Genomic DNA, 12,913 nt, shown 5'->3' with positions numbered 1-12,913 from the left:
TACATTTTGTGACTTTAAACCTACTAAATAGTCAAATTAAGTCCAAACTAGCAGAGAAACCCAGGTAAGGCTTAATTAACAATTTGTGCCCACTGGAATGATTGGGGTCGGGTTTTCAAAAGATAAAAGCAAGGTTTTAAAAGATGCCGAAACACAATGTTATATATGTGTTTTAGGGCCAAAATATTCCGTATTTCTTTTGAATTAATTGACTGCTACAAGAGGTTGGAAACGAAATCACTGTCTCTTACTTTTTGGGCTTTAAAAGATCGTGAGTGATTACTTTTCCCAACCTCTTGTAGCTATCATTTAATTCAAGAAGAAATTTAGAAAAAAATAACTGAAACACATTTTAGGTTTTTAATAATGTACATACGTTACTCGCTGGGCTTTTCATTATCAATTTTAGTCTAAAAAAAAGATTAAAAAGCCGTTGAAATCCATATTTTAACTCTAATACCCGTTAATCCTAGGCTAATTATAAGCAGACGATACGTAATTTTAAAGAGAGGATCCAGACGCGATTTCCCAGATCTCCTTTCGAGACTTTGCAGCCACGCTATTGGTTGGAAAATAAAGCTCAAATTTCCTACGAGAGGTGGCACTGGCGTAATGATTTTGGTTAATAACCGTGACGTTCGCGGATCCCATTGCCCTCTACATTATGGAAGCTAGCGTCCGAGACTCCTTTGTCATCTGCTCCTGGTAAAAGTCAGAGTTTTTCCACAATAGCTGAAGACCATTTCATTTCTGAGCTTCTTTGGCTCCATGGTTAGCGCGTTCGGATGTTAACCAAAAGGTTGGTGGTTGGAGCCCACCCAGGAGAAGTGTTGTGGGGTCTCAAATGTAGCGTGAAAAGTCATAATTTTTCCTCAATACCTGACAACCATTTATTTTTTGGGCTTCCGTAGCGCAATGGTTAGCGCGTTCGGCTGTTAACCGAAAGGTTGTTGGTTCGAGCCCACCCAGGAGAGGTGTTGTGGGGTCTCAGATGTAGCGTGAAAAGTCATAATTTTCCACAATACCTGACAACTATTCAATTTCTGAGCTTCCGTGGCTCAATGGTTAGCGCGTTCGGCTGTTAACCAATAGGTTGGTGGTTCGAGCCCACCCGGGAGCGGTGTTGTGAAGTCTCAAATGTAACGTAAAAAGGCAAAGTTTTTCCACAATACCTGACGAACATTTAATTTTTGGGCTTCCGTGGCGCAATGGTTAGCGCGTTCGGCTGTTAACCGAAAGGTTGGTGGTTGGAGCCCACCCGGGAGAGGTGTTGTGGGGTCTCAGATGTAGCGTGAAAAGTCATAACTTTTCCACAATACCTGACAACCTTTCAATTTCTGAGCTTCCGTGGCTCAATGGTTAGCGCGTTCGGCTGTTAACCAATAGGTTGGTGGTTCGAGCCCACCCGGGAGCGGTGTTGTGAAGTCTCAAATGTAACGTAAAAAGGCAAAGTTTTTCCACAATACCTGACGAACATTTTTTTTTGGGCTTCCGTGGCGCAATGGTTAGCGCGTTCGGCTGTTAACCGAAAGGTTGGTGGTTCGAGCCCAGCCGGGAGCGGTGTTATGGGATCTCAAATGTAACGTAAAAAGTCAGAGTTTTTCCACAATACCTGACGAACATTTAATTTTTGGGCTTCCGTGGCACAATGGTTAGCGCGTTCGGCTGTTAACCGAAAGGTTGGTGGTTCGAACCCACCCGGGAGAGGTGTTGTGGGGTCTCGAATGTAACGTAAAAAGTCAGAGTTTTTCCACAATACCTGACGAACACTTAATTTTTGGGCTTCCGTTGCGCAATGGTTAGCGCGTTCAGCTTTTAACCGAAAGGTTGGTGGTTCGAGCCCACACGGAAGCGGTGTTATGGGTTCTTAAATTTAACGTAAAAAGTCAGAGTTTTTCCACAATACCTGACGAACATTTAATTTTTGGGCTTCCGTGGCGCATTTTTTAGCGCGTTCAGCTGTTAACCGAAAGGTTGGTGGTTCGATCCCACCCGGGAGAGGTGTTTTGGGATCTCAAATGTAACGTAAAAAGTCATAGTTTTTCCACAATACCTGACGAACATTTAATTTTTGGGCTTCCGTGGCGCATTTTTTAGCGCGTTCAGCTGTTAACCGAAAGGTTGTTGGTTCGAGCCCACCCAGGAGAGGTGTTGTGGGGTCTCAGATGTAGCGTGAAAAGTCATAACTTTTCCACAATACCTGACAAACATTCAATTCCTGAGCTTCCGTGGCTCAATGGTTAGCGCGTTCGGCTGTTAACCAATAGGTTGGTGGTTCGAGCCCACCCGGGAGCGGTGTTGTGAAGTCTCAAATGTAACGTAAAAAGGCAAAGTTTTTCCACAATACCTGACGAACATTTAATTTTTGGGCTTCCGTGGCGCAATGGTTAGCGCGTTCGGCTGTTAACCGAAAGGTTGGTGGTTGGAGCCCACCCGGGAGAGGTGTTGTGGGGTCTCAGATGTAGCGTGAAAAGTCATAACTTTTCCACAATACCTGACAACCATTCAATTTCTGAGCTTCCGTGGCTCAATGGTTAGCGCGTTCGGCTGTTAACCAATAGGTTGGTGGTTCGAGCCCACCCGGGAGCGGTGTTGTGAAGTCTCAAATGTAACGTAAAAAGGCAAAGTTTTTCCACAATACCTGACGAACATTTTTTTTGGGCTTCCGTGGCGCAATGGTTAGCGCGTTCGGCTGTTAACCGAAAGGTTGGTGGTTCGAGCCCAGCCGGGAGCGGTGTTATGGGATCTCAAATGTAACGTAAAAAGTCAGAGTTTTTCCACAATACCTGACGAACATTTAATTTTTGGGCTTCCGTGGCACAATGGTTAGCGCGTTCGGCTGTTAACCGAAAGGTTGGTGGTTCGATCCCACCCGGGAGAGGTGTTTTGGGATCTCAAATGTAACGTAAAAAGTCATAGTTTTTCCACAATACCTGACGAACATTTAATTTTTGGGCTTCCGTGGCGCATTTTTTAGCGCGTTCAGCTGTTAACCGAAAGGTTGTTGGTTCGAGCCCACCCAGGAGAGGTGTTGTGGGGTCTCAGATGTAGCGTGAAAAGTCATAACTTTTCCACAATACCTGACAAACATTCAATTCCTGAGCTTCCGTGGCTCAATGGTTAGCGCGTTCGGCTGTTAACCAATAGGTTGGTGGTTCGAGCCCACCCGGGAGCGGTGTTGTGAAGTCTCAAATGTAACGTAAAAAGGCAAAGTTTTTCCACAATACCTGACGAACATTTAATTTTTGGGCTTCCGTGGCGCAATGGTTAGCGCGTTCGGCTGTTAACCGAAAGGTTGGTGGTTGGAGCCCACCCGGGAGAGGTGTTGTGGGGTCTCAGATGTAGCGTGAAAAGTCATAACTTTTCCACAATACCTGACAACCATTCAATTTCTGAGCTTCCGTGGCTCAATGGTTAGCGCGTTCGGCTGTTAACCAATAGGTTGGGGGTTCGAGCCCACCCGGGAGCGGTGTTGTGAAGTCTCAAATGTAACGTAAAAAGGCAAAGTTTTTCCACAATACCTGACGAACATTTTTTTTGGGCTTCCGTGGCGCAATGGTTAGCGCGTTCGGCTGTTAACCGAAAGGTTGGTGGTTCGAGCCCAGCCGGGAGCGGTGTTATTGGATCTCAAATGTAACGTAAAAAGTCAGAGTTTTTCCACAATACCTGACGAACATTTAATTTTTGGGCTTCCGTGGCACAATGGTTAGCGCGTTCGGCTGTTAACCGAAAGGTTGGTGGTTCGAGCCCACCCGGGAGAGGTGTTGTGGGGTCTCAAATGTAACGTAAAAAGTCAGAGTTTTTCCACAATACCTGACGAACACTTAATTTTTGGGCTTCCGTTGCGCAATGGTTAGCGCGGTCAGCTTTTAACCGAAAGGTTGGTGGTTCGAGCCCACCCGGAAGCGGTGTTATGGGTTTTTAAATTTAACGTAAAAAGTCAGAGTTTTTCCACAATACCTGACGAACATTTAATTTTTGGGCTTCCGTGGCGCATTTTTAGCGCGTTCAGCTGTTAACCGAAAGGTTGGTGGTTCGATCCCAGCCGGGAGAGGTGTTTTGGGATCTCAAATGTAACGTAAAAAGTCATAGTTTTTCCACAATACCTGACGAACATTTAATTTTCGGGCTTCCGTGGCGCATTTTTTAGCGCGTTCAGCTGTTAACCGAAAGGTTGGTGGTTCGATCCCGCCCGGGAGAGGTGTTGTGGGGTCTCAAATGTAACGTAAAAAGTCATAGTTTTTCCACAATACCTGACGAACACTTAATTTTTGGGCTTCCGTTGCGCAATGGTTAGCGCGTGCAGCTTTTAACCGAAAGGTTGGTGGTTCGAGCCCACCCGGAAGCGGTGTTATGGGTTCTTAAATTTAACGTAAAAAGTCAGAGTTTTTCCACAATACCTGACGAACACTTAATTTTTGGGCTTCCGTTGCGCAATGGTTAGCGCGTTCAGCTTTTAACCGAAAGGTTGGTGTTTCGAGCCCACCCGGAAGCGGTGTTATGGGTTCTTAAATTTAACGTAAAAAGTCAGAGTTTTTCCACAATACCTGACGAACATTTAATTTTTGGGCTTCCGTGGGGCATTTTTTAGCGCGTTCAGCTGTTAACCGAAAGGTTGGTGGTTCGATCCCACCCGGGAGAGGTGTTTTGGGATCTCAAATGTAACGTAAAAAGTCATAGTTTTTCCACAATACCTGACGAACATTTAATTTTTGGGCTTCCGTGGCGCATTTTTTAGCGCGTTCAGCTGTTAACCGAAAGGTTGTTGGTTCGAGCCCACCCAGGAGAGGTGTTGTGGGGTCTCAGATGTAGCGTGAAAAGTCATAACTTTTCCACAATACCTGACAACCATTCAATTTCTGAGCTTCCGTGGCTCAATGGTTAGCGCGTTCGGCTGTTAACCAATAGGTTGGTGGTTCGAGCCCACCCGGGAGCGGTGTTGTGAAGTCTCAAATGTAACGTAAAAAGGCAAAGTTTTTCCACAATACCTGACGAACATTTAATTTTTGGGCTTCCGTGGCGCAATGGTTAGCGCGTTCGGCTGTTAACCGAAAGGTTGGTGGTTGGAGCCCACCCGGGAGAGGTGTTGTGGGGTCTCAGATGTAGCGTGAAAAGTCATAACTTTTCCACAATACCTGACAACCATTCAATTTCTGAGCTTCCGTGGCTCAATGGTTAGCGCGTTCGGCTGTTAACCAATAGGTTGGTGGTTCGAGCCCACCCGGGAGCGGTGTTGTGAAGTCTCAAATGTAACGTAAAAAGGCAAAGTTTTTCCACAATACCTGACGAACATTTAATTTTTGGGCTTCCGTGGCGCAATGGTTAGCGCGTTCGGCTGTTAACCGAAAGGTTGGTGGTTGGAGCCCACCCGGGAGAGGTGTTGTGGGGTCTCAGATGTAGCGTGAAAAGTCATAACTTTTCCACAATACCTGACAACCTTTCAATTTCTGAGCTTCCGTGGCTCAATGGTTAGCGCGTTCGGCTGTTAACCAATAGGTTGGTGGTTCGAGCCCACCCGGGAGCGGTGTTGTGAAGTCTCAAATGTAACGTAAAAAGGCAAAGTTTTTCCACAATACCTGACGAACATTTTTTTGGGCTTCCGTGGCGCAATGGTTTGCGCGTTCGGCTGTTAACCGAAAGGTTGGTGGTTCGAGCCCAGCCGGGAGCGGTGTTATGGGATCTCAAATGTAACGTAAAAAGGCAAAGTTTTTCCACAATACCTGACGAACATTTTTTTTTGGGCTTCCGTGGCGCAATGGTTAGCGCGTTCGGCTGTTAACCGAAAGGTTGGTGGTTCGAGCCCAGCCGGGAGCGGTGTTATGGGATCTCAAATGTAACGTAAAAAGTCAGAGTTTTTCCACAATACCTGACGAACATTTAATTTTTGGGCTTCCGTGGCGCAATGGTTAGCGCGTTCGGCTGTTAACCGAAAGGTTGGTGGTTCGAGCCCAGCCGGGAGCGGTGTTATGGGATCTCAAATGTAACGTAAAAAGTCAGAGTTTTTCCACAATACCTGACGAACATTTAATTTTTGGGCTTCCGTGGCACAATGGTTAGCGCGTTCGGCTGTTAACCGAAAGGTTGGTGGTTCGAGCCCACCCGGGAGAGGTGTTGTGGGGTCTCAAATGTAACGTAAAAAGTCAGAGTTTTTCCACAATACCTGACGAACACTTAATTTTTGGGCTTCCGTTGCGCAATGGTTAGCGCGTTCAGCTTTTAACCGAAAGGTTGGTGGTTCGAGCCCACCCGGAAGCGGTGTTATGGGTTTTTAAATTTAACGTAAAAAGTCAGAGTTTTTCCACAATACCTGACGAACATTTAATTTTTGGGCTTCCGTGGCGCATTTTTTAGCGCGTTCAGCTGTTAACCGAAAGGTTGGTGGTTCGATCCCACCCGGGAGAGGTGTTTTGGGATCTCAAATGTAACGTAAAAAGTCATAGTTTTTCCACAATACCTGACGAACATTTAATTTTTGGGCTTCCGTGGCGCATTTTTTAGCGCGTTCAGCTGTTAACCGAAAGGTTGGTGGTTCGATCCCACCCGGGAGAGGTGTTGTGGGGTCTCAAATGTAACGTAAAAAGTCATAGTTTTTCCACAATACCTGACGAACACTTAATTTTTGGGCTTTCGTTGCGCAATGGTTAGCGCGTTCAGCTTTTAACCGAAAGGTTGGTGGTTCGAGCCCACCCGGAAGCGGTGTTATGGGTTCTTAAATTTAACGTAAAAATTCAGAGTTTTTCCACAATACCTGACGAACACTTAATTTTTGGGCTTCCGTTGCGCAATGGTTAGCGCGTTCAGCTTTTAACCGAAAGGTTGGTGGTTCGAGCCCACCCGGAAGCGGTGTTATGGGTTCTTAAATTTAACGTAAAAAGTCAGAGTTTTTCCACAATACCTGACGAACATTTAATTTTTGGGCTTCCGTGGCGCATTTTTTAGCGCGTTCAGCTGTTAACCGAAAGGTTGGTGGTTCGATCCCACCCAGGAGAGGTGTTTTGGGATCTCAAATGTAACGTAAAAAGTCATAGTTTTTCCACAATACCTGACGAACATTTAATTTTTGGGCTTCCGTGGCGCATTTTTTAGCGCGTTCAGCTGTTAACCGAAAGGTTGTTGGTTCGAGCCCACCCAGGAGAGGTGTTGTGGGGTCTCAGATGTAGCGTGAAAAGTCATAACTTTTCCACAATACCTGACAACCATTCAATTTCTGAGCTTCCGTGGCTCAATGGTTAGCGCGTTCGGCTGTTAACCAATAGGTTGGTGGTTCGAGCCCACCCGGGAGCGGTGTTGTGAAGTCTCAAATGTAACGTAAAAAGGCAAAGTTTTTCCACAATACCTGACGAACATTTAATTTTTGGGCTTCCGTGGCGCAATGGTTAGCGCGTTCGGCTGTTAACCGAAAGGTTGGTGGTTGGAGCCCACCCGGGAGAGGTGTTGTGGGGTCTCAGATGTAGCGTGAAAAGTCATAACTTTTCCACAATACCTGACAACCTTTCAATTTCTGAGCTTCCGTGGCTCAATGGTTAGCGCGTTCGGCTGTTAACCAATAGGTTGGTGGTTCGAGCCCACCCGGGAGCGGTGTTGTGAAGTCTCAAATGTAACGTAAAAAGGCAAAGTTTTTCCACAATACCTGACGAACATTTTTTTGGGCTTCCGTGGCGCAATGGTTTGCGCGTTCGGCTGTTAACCGAAAGGTTGGTGGTTCGAGCCCAGCCGGGAGCGGTGTTATGGGATCTCAAATGTAACGTAAAAAGGCAAAGTTTTTCCACAATACCTGACGAACATTTTTTTTTGGGCTTCCGTGGCGCAATGGTTAGCGCGTTCGGCTGTTAACCGAAAGGTTGGTGGTTCGAGCCCAGCCGGGAGCGGTGTTATGGGATCTCAAATGTAACGTAAAAAGTCAGAGTTTTTCCACAATACCTGACGAACATTTAATTTTTGGGCTTCCGTGGCGCAATGGTTAGCGCGTTCGGCTGTTAACCGAAAGGTTGGTGGTTCGAGCCCAGCCGGGAGCGGTGTTATGGGATCTCAAATGTAACGTAAAAAGTCAGAGTTTTTCCACAATACCTGACGAACATTTAATTTTTGGGCTTCCGTGGCACAATGGTTAGCGCGTTCGGCTGTTAACCGAAAGGTTGGTGGTTCGAGCCCACCCGGGAGAGGTGTTGTGGGGTCTCAAATGTAACGTAAAAAGTCAGAGTTTTTCCACAATACCTGACGAACACTTAATTTTTGGGCTTCCGTTGCGCAATGGTTAGCGCGTTCAGCTTTTAACCGAAAGGTTGGTGGTTCGAGCCCACCCGGAAGCGGTGTTATGGGTTTTTAAATTTAACGTAAAAAGTCAGAGTTTTTCCACAATACCTGACGAACATTTAATTTTTGGGCTTCCGTGGCGCATTTTTTAGCGCGTTCAGCTGTTAACCGAAAGGTTGGTGGTTCGATCCCACCCGGGAGAGGTGTTTTGGGATCTCAAATGTAACGTAAAAAGTCATAGTTTTTCCACAATACCTGACGAACATTTAATTTTTGGGCTTCCGTGGCGCATTTTTTAGCGCGTTCAGCTGTTAACCGAAAGGTTGGTGGTTCGATCCCACCCGGGAGAGGTGTTGTGGGGTCTCAAATGTAACGTAAAAAGTCATAGTTTTTCCACAATACCTGACGAACACTTAATTTTTGGGCTTTCGTTGCGCAATGGTTAGCGCGTTCAGCTTTTAACCGAAAGGTTGGTGGTTCGAGCCCACCCGGAAGCGGTGTTATGGGTTCTTAAATTTAACGTAAAAATTCAGAGTTTTTCCACAATACCTGACGAACACTTAATTTTTGGGCTTCCGTTGCGCAATGGTTAGCGCGTTCAGCTTTTAACCGAAAGGTTGGTGGTTCGAGCCCACCCGGAAGCGGTGTTATGGGTTCTTAAATTTAACGTAAAAAGTCAGAGTTTTTCCACAATACCTGACGAACATTTAATTTTTGGGCTTCCGTGGCGCATTTTTTAGCGCGTTCAGCTGTTAACCGAAAGGTTGGTGGTTCGATCCCACCCAGGAGAGGTGTTTTGGGATCTCAAATGTAACGTAAAAAGTCATAGTTTTTCCACAATACCTGACGAACATTTAATTTTTGGGCTTCCGTGGCGCATTTTTTAGCGCGTTCAGCTGTTAACCGAAAGGTTGTTGGTTCGAGCCCACCCAGGAGAGGTGTTGTGGGGTCTCAGATGTAGCGTGAAAAGTCATAACTTTTCCACAATACCTGACAACCATTCAATTTCTGAGCTTCCGTGGCTCAATGGTTAGCGCGTTCGGCTGTTAACCAATAGGTTGGTGGTTCGAGCCCACCCGGGAGCGGTGTTGTGAAGTCTCAAATGTAACGTAAAAAGGCAAAGTTTTTCCACAATACCTGACGAACATTTAATTTTTGGGCTTCCGTGACGCAATGGTTAGCGCGTTCGGCTGTTAACCGAAAGGTTGGTGGTTGGAGCCCACCCGGGAGAGGTGTTGTGGGGTCTCAGATGTAGCGTGAAAAGTCATAACTTTTCCACAATACCTGACAACCATTCAATTTCTGAGCTTCAGTGGCTCAATGGTTAGCGCGTTCGGCTGTTAACCAATAGGTTGGTGGTTCGAGCCCACCCGGGAGCGGTGTTGTGAAGTCTCAAATGTAACGTAAAAAGGCAAAGTTTTTCCACAATACCTGACGAACATTTAATTTTTGGGCTTCCGTGGCGCAATGGTTAGCGCGTTCGGCTGTTAACCGAAAGGTTGGTGGTTGGAGCCCACCCGGGAGAGGTGTTATGGGGTCTCAGATGTAGCGTGAAAAGTCATAACTTTTCCACAATACCTGACAACCATTCAATTTCTGAGCTTCAGTGGCTCAATGGTTAGCGCGTTCGGCTGTTAACCGAAAGGTTGGTGGTTCGAGCCCAGCCGGGAGCGGTGTTATGGGATCTCAAATGTAACGTAAAAAGGCAAAGTTTTTCCACAATACCTGACGAACATTTTTTTTTGGGCTTCCGTGGCGCAATGGTTAGCGCGTTCGGCTGTTAACCGAAAGGTTGGTGGTTCGAGCCCAGCCGGGAGCGGTGTTATGGGATCTCAAATGTAACGTAAAAAGTCAGAGTTTTTCCACAATACCTGACGAAGATTTAATTTTTGGGCTTCCGTGGCACAATGGTTAGCGCGTTCGGCTGTTAACCGAAAGGTTGGTGGTTCGAGCCCACCCGGGAGAGGTGTTGTGGGGTCTCAAATGTAACGTAAAAAGTCAGAGTTTTTCCACAATACCTGACGAACACTTAATTTTTGGGCTTCCGTTGCGCAATGGTTAGCGCGTTCAGCTTTTAACCGAAAGGTTGGTGGTTCGAGCCCACCCGGAAGCGGTGTTATGGGTTTTTAAATTTAACGTAAAAAGTCAGAGTTTTTCCACAATACCTGACGAACATTTAATTTTTGGGCTTCCGTGGCGCATTTTTTAGCGCGTTCAGCTGTTAACCGAAAGGTTGGTGGTTCGATCCCACCCGGGAGAGGTGTTTTGGGATCTCAAATGTAACGTAAAAAGTCATAGTTTTTCCACAATACCTGACGAACATTTAATTTTTGGGCTTCCGTGGCGCATTTTTTAGCGCGTTCAGCTGTTAACCGAAAGGTTGGTGGTTCGATCCCACCCGGGAGAGGTGTTGTGGGGTCTCAAATGTAACGTAAAAAGTCATAGTTTTTCCACAATACCTGACGAACACTTAATTTTTGGGCTTTCGTTGCGCAATGGTTAGCGCGTTCAGCTTTTAACCGAAAGGTTGGTGGTTCGAGCCCACCCGGAAGCGGTGTTATGGGTTCTTAAATTTAACGTAAAAATTCAGAGTTTTTCCACAATACCTGACGAACACTTAATTTTTGGGCTTCCGTTGCGCAATGGTTAGCGCGTTCAGCTTTTAACCGAAAGGTTGGTGGTTCGAGCCCACCCGGAAGCGGTGTTATGGGTTCTTAAATTTAACGTAAAAAGTCAGAGTTTTTCCACAATACCTGACGAACATTTAATTTTTGGGCTTCCGTGGCGCATTTTTTAGCGCGTTCAGCTGTTAACCGAAAGGTTGGTGGTTCGATCCCACCCAGGAGAGGTGTTTTGGGATCTCAAATGTAACGTAAAAAGTCATAGTTTTTCCACAATACCTGACGAACATTTAATTTTTGGGCTTCCGTGGCGCATTTTTTAGCGCGTTCAGCTGTTAACCGAAAGGTTGTTGGTTCGAGCCCACCCAGGAGAGGTGTTGTGGGGTCTCAGATGTAGCGTGAAAAGTCATAACTTTTCCACAATACCTGACAACCATTCAATTTCTGAGCTTCCGTGGCTCAATGGTTAGCGCGTTCGGCTGTTAACCAATAGGTTGGTGGTTCGAGCCCACCCGGGAGCGGTGTTGTGAAGTCTCAAATGTAACGTAAAAAGGCAAAGTTTTTCCACAATACCTGACGAACATTTAATTTTTGGGCTTCCGTGACGCAATGGTTAGCGCGTTCGGCTGTTAACCGAAAGGTTGGTGGTTGGAGCCCACCCGGGAGAGGTGTTGTGGGGTCTCAGATGTAGCGTGAAAAGTCATAACTTTTCCACAATACCTGACAACCATTCAATTTCTGAGCTTCAGTGGCTCAATGGTTAGCGCGTTCGGCTGTTAACCAATAGGTTGGTGGTTCGAGCCCACCCGGGAGCGGTGTTGTGAAGTCTCAAATGTAACGTAAAAAGGCAAAGTTTTTCCACAATACCTGACGAACATTTAATTTTTGGGCTTCCGTGGCGCAATGGTTAGCGCGTTCGGCTGTTAACCGAAAGGTTGGTGGTTGGAGCCCACCCGGGAGAGGTGTTATGGGGTCTCAGATGTAGCGTGAAAAGTCATAACTTTTCCACAATACCTGACAACCATTCAATTTCTGAGCTTCAGTGGCTCAATGGTTAGCGCGTTCGGCTGTTAACCAATAGGTTGGTGGTTCGAGCCCACCCGGGAGCGGTGTTGTGAAGTCTCAAATGTAACGTAAAAAGGCAAAGTTTTTCCACAATACCTGACGAACATTTAATTTTTGGGCTTCCGTGGCGCAATGGTTAGCGCGTTCGGCTGTTAACCGAAAGGTTGGTGGTTGGAGCCCACCCGGGAGAGGTGTTATGGGGTCTCAGATGTAGCGTGAAAAGTCATAACTTTTCCACAATACCTGACAACCATTCAATTTCTGAGCTTCCGTGGCTCAATGGTTAGCGCGTTCGGCTGTTAACCAATAGGTTGGTGGTTCGAGCCCACCCGGGAGTGGTGTTGTGAAGTCTCAAATGTAACGTAAAAAGGCAAAGTTTTTCCACAATACCTGACGAACATTTAATTTTTGGGCTTCCGTGGCGCAATGGTTAGCGCGTTCGGCTGTTAACCGAAAGGTTGGCGGTTGGAGCCCACCCGGGAGAGGTGTTGTGGGGTCTCAGATGTAGCGTGAAAAGTCATAACTTTTCCACAATACCTGACAATCTTTCAATTTCTGAGCTTCCGTGGCTCAATGGTTAGCGCGTTCGGCTGTTAACCAATAGGTTGGTGGTTCGAGCCCACCCGGGAGCGGTGTTGTGAAGTCTCAAATGTAACGTAAAAAGGCAAAGTTTTTCCACAATACCTGACGAACATTTTTTTGGGCTTCCGTGGCGCAATGGTTAGCGCGTTCGGCTGTTAACCGAAAGGTTGGTGGTTGAGCCCAGCCGGGAGCGGTGTTATGGGATCTCAAATGTAACGTAAAAAGTCAGAGTTTTTCCACAATACCTGACGAACATTTAATTTTTGGGCTTCCGTGGCACAATGGTTAGCGCGTTCGGCTGTTAACCGAAAGGTTGGTGGTTCGAGCCCACCCGGGAGAGGTGTTGTGGGGTCTCAAATGTAACGTAAAAAGTCATAGTTTTTCCACAATAC

This window comes from Phalangium opilio, unplaced genomic scaffold (assembly GCF_054372755.1).
Source record: "Phalangium opilio isolate 3A_F unplaced genomic scaffold, DU_Popi_V2 ptg000505l_1, whole genome shotgun sequence".
NCBI classification, from domain to species: domain Eukaryota; kingdom Metazoa; phylum Arthropoda; class Arachnida; order Opiliones; family Phalangiidae; genus Phalangium; species Phalangium opilio.
The sequence above is the reverse complement of the archived record's forward strand: the minus strand, read 5'-3'. Positions refer to the sequence as shown.